The sequence below is a fragment of the Mirounga leonina genome, unplaced genomic scaffold, assembly GCF_011800145.1.
Source record: "Mirounga leonina isolate KUSES-001 unplaced genomic scaffold, KU_Mleo_1.0 Mir_173, whole genome shotgun sequence".
In the NCBI taxonomy this organism is placed as follows: Eukaryota; Metazoa; Chordata; class Mammalia; order Carnivora; family Phocidae; genus Mirounga; species Mirounga leonina.
In genome coordinates this window covers 63,805,169-63,808,216 of record NW_023270447.1, presented here as the reverse complement: position 1 = coordinate 63,808,216, position 3,048 = coordinate 63,805,169, and positions in this window count along the sequence as shown.

Here is a 3,048-nt window from a genome sequence, read left to right as displayed (position 1 = left end):
TGTCTAGCCTTACCTCCCACTGCTCCCTTCACAACTACATGCTTTCCAGTTAGTCTTCACACAGCCAGGACCTATGTCCCTATTGCATAGCTGCCTTCCCTTAATATCCTTTCTTCCCATCTGGGCAGATGCAGCTCTCCTCAGCCTTCAGGCCTGACTGAAGCCCACTTCCTTATGATCAGCCTCTCCTGGCCTGGACACTGGACAGTTAACAGCATGGATTCAGCATTTGAGGGCCGTGGAACTGAGCCCCACAAGTGTAGACTCTAGAACTCTCTGACCCTCACCCGGTGCTCTAGAATTCCAGAATGGAACTTGATTTGGAAGAGATCTTTGTATTTAACCTTGGACCAAGCCCACAAATGTCCTTCAAGCCTTTTCCTCAATGGCAAAGAGCTTATCCCCTCTCCGTATAACCAAGTCCGCTTTAGGGCAGCTCAGAGAGTGAGAAAAGCACTTTTCCCATCGTTCCGAGGTTTGCCCTCTTGGAGTTGCCCACAGTGGTCCTGTTCCCCCCTCCGTGGCTGCACAGAACCACCTGCAGAGACCCAAAGGCCGTGTCTGGAACACAGAGATATTCAATGAACATCCCTTGGTGGATGCCACGAGAGGGGCAGAGCCCCCTTCTTCCTCCTTGGAATGGCGTCAGGCTCTTTTGTTTATCCGTGTTCTCCTGCCATTGCACCCATCTCAGAGACCATGGAACCCAGACCCGGGAAAGGAAGCGTGCGCCCAAGGCCAACCACAGCCCAGCAGTAGCAAGGCAAAGGCCTTGGGGGCATGGCATGTTCTGTTGGAGCTGAGACCCTGCTCAACCTGGGCAGGCTTCTCTGCCCAGCTCTTGGGGGCTGCCCTCCAGCTGTGAAGGAGATGGCACTGCTCCTCTTTGCTCAGAGGCTTCTTCCAGAAGGCAGAGCTCGGGGTCCTGGGCTTCACATGAGGAAGTGGCAGTGAGGGTGGGAGGGATTGAGGGAGGCAATAATCCCACACCCTCACCCAGCTTCAGAGGAGCTGGTGCTGAGACGGTTGCCATGGTGACAACAGCTCCCTGGTCAGGAGATTTCCTCTTTCCTCCGCTCCCTTTGCTCTTCTCTGAGCAGCAACCATAGCGGCAGCAGCCAGGTCTTCTCCCTCTCCTTAACGAGGAGCAGGGCATGATAAACAAAAGGCGGGCCCTAGTGGCCACCTCCACCTTGGAACTGTCCATGCCACATGGACCGGTGGTCTGGGAGGGACTCCTAACAGCTGAGAAGGGGCCTGGGCCTCGAGAGCGTGTGGGAGGGGGAGGCCTGAGTAACAAGCAATGTCCCCTTGGTGAGGACTAACGCCCCTCAGGCCTCTTCTCTGAAAAGTCCTAATGGTTCAGGGCAAGAGTGAATGGTCCCATTTGCTCATAATCAGCCACAGAACTAGAGCGCGTCAGGGCTGGAAGGCTGTTCAAGACCATCTCATCCAGTCCCCCCTCTGTCCTGCTCCTTCCCCATTTCATGAAGGATCAGAGAGGGAAGTGACTTGGCCAAAGGCAAACAGCAGCTGAGGCAAAGGCAAGATTTAACCCATCTCGTCTGCCTTCCAGATTCAGGCCACCCCAGGGGAAGGAGAGACACAGTCCACATGGAGCTTTGGCAGGTCCTTGTGGAACAGCAGGAAGACAGGAGAGCGGGAGCGACTGGGCGCAAGAAGGCCAGAGACGACCCACATTAGAGATGTTTGAGAGGAGAATGAGAGGACTTGGTGCCTGTGAGGCGTGAGGGGAATGGGGAAGGCTGGGACCTTAGCAGCAGTGACGGACAGGTCTGCTAGGGGGTGGTGCCCCGGTTCATCCTCCAGCCAGGATGAAAGAGGCCAAACATGGGGCCTCTGCCTAGCCCTGGGACCATGGAGGGTGGTGTTGCTGTTGAGAGAGTGTGAGGAGGAGAACTGGGGGAGGGGGGGGTGCTTCTTTCCTCTTCTAGATATGCTGTGAGCTCCGTCAGCTTGAGGGGTGGGAGGTGGGGATAGTCTGAGGGGACAACGTGAAGTGGGAGTAGGCTCTCTGTGGAGGTGGAAGCTGTTTCTGGGGGCAGGGGCCTTGATGTGAAGTGCACAGCGAGCTGCTGGCGGGGGCGGATGGTGTGGGTGGGTGGGGGCTATCTGTGGAGGCGGGAGGTTGCCATGATGCTGGACAAACTACCCATCTCCAAAGGGAAAGGGTGATTGGAGCCTCTTCAAGCACCAGCAACACCACACCCCCCAGGTGTGTGTGTGTGTGTGTGTGTGTGTGTTGGGGGGCTAGAGCAGTGGGTGTTCTTACCTGAGCTGGGGGTAAGGAGGCAGCTGTGCCCCCTTCCCTGGGACCCATGGGGCCTGGACTGGGGTGGGAGTCCCCTGCCCAGGGGCGACCCTCCAGATGCTGCCGCCTATGGGGGGAACCAGGGGTCAAGGATGAATGAGGGGGGCAGGAGAGGAGAATGGAGGGGGAGGGGACAAGGGCCTCTGCCCGGTCCCGCCCGCGTTACCTGAGGCCGCTCGCCGGGTCGCTGGATGGCTCTGAGCCTCGGCGGGCCGCGGGGACCGAGACTGGCTCGCGGGCTGGCGGCCAGGCTCTCCGAGGTCCGCACCGGAGCCGCCTCCCAGCTCTTGTATCACTATGTCTCTCGGAGGGGACACGATTTGCATAAGCCCCGCCTCATCCCGAGCAGATCGGGCGTTGATTGGCTCCGCTGGGGCGGAGTGGCAGGCGGGGTTTCAGGTGGGGACTGGATGGCCAGTGAGGCCGGGCTGCCAGAGCGCGCCCCGCCCGCCCGCGCTGACCTTCTCGGAGTCGCGAGGAAGGGGGAGGGCTGTGCCCCCAGCGGTACCCCACCCTAGGGTTCAGACCCCGGGCCGCAGTCTGGGGCGAAAAGTGATGACTGAAGTGGATTCGCAAAAACAACCGCACGGTTGCTGTGGAAACGGGAGAGCCACAGCCGAGTCTCTAAGCCTTGCCTTCCAGGGCCCCAGCGGGGGGTGGGGATGGAAGAGGGGATGAGTCACAAGATGTGACCCCCTCCATGTCCCACCCGAAAT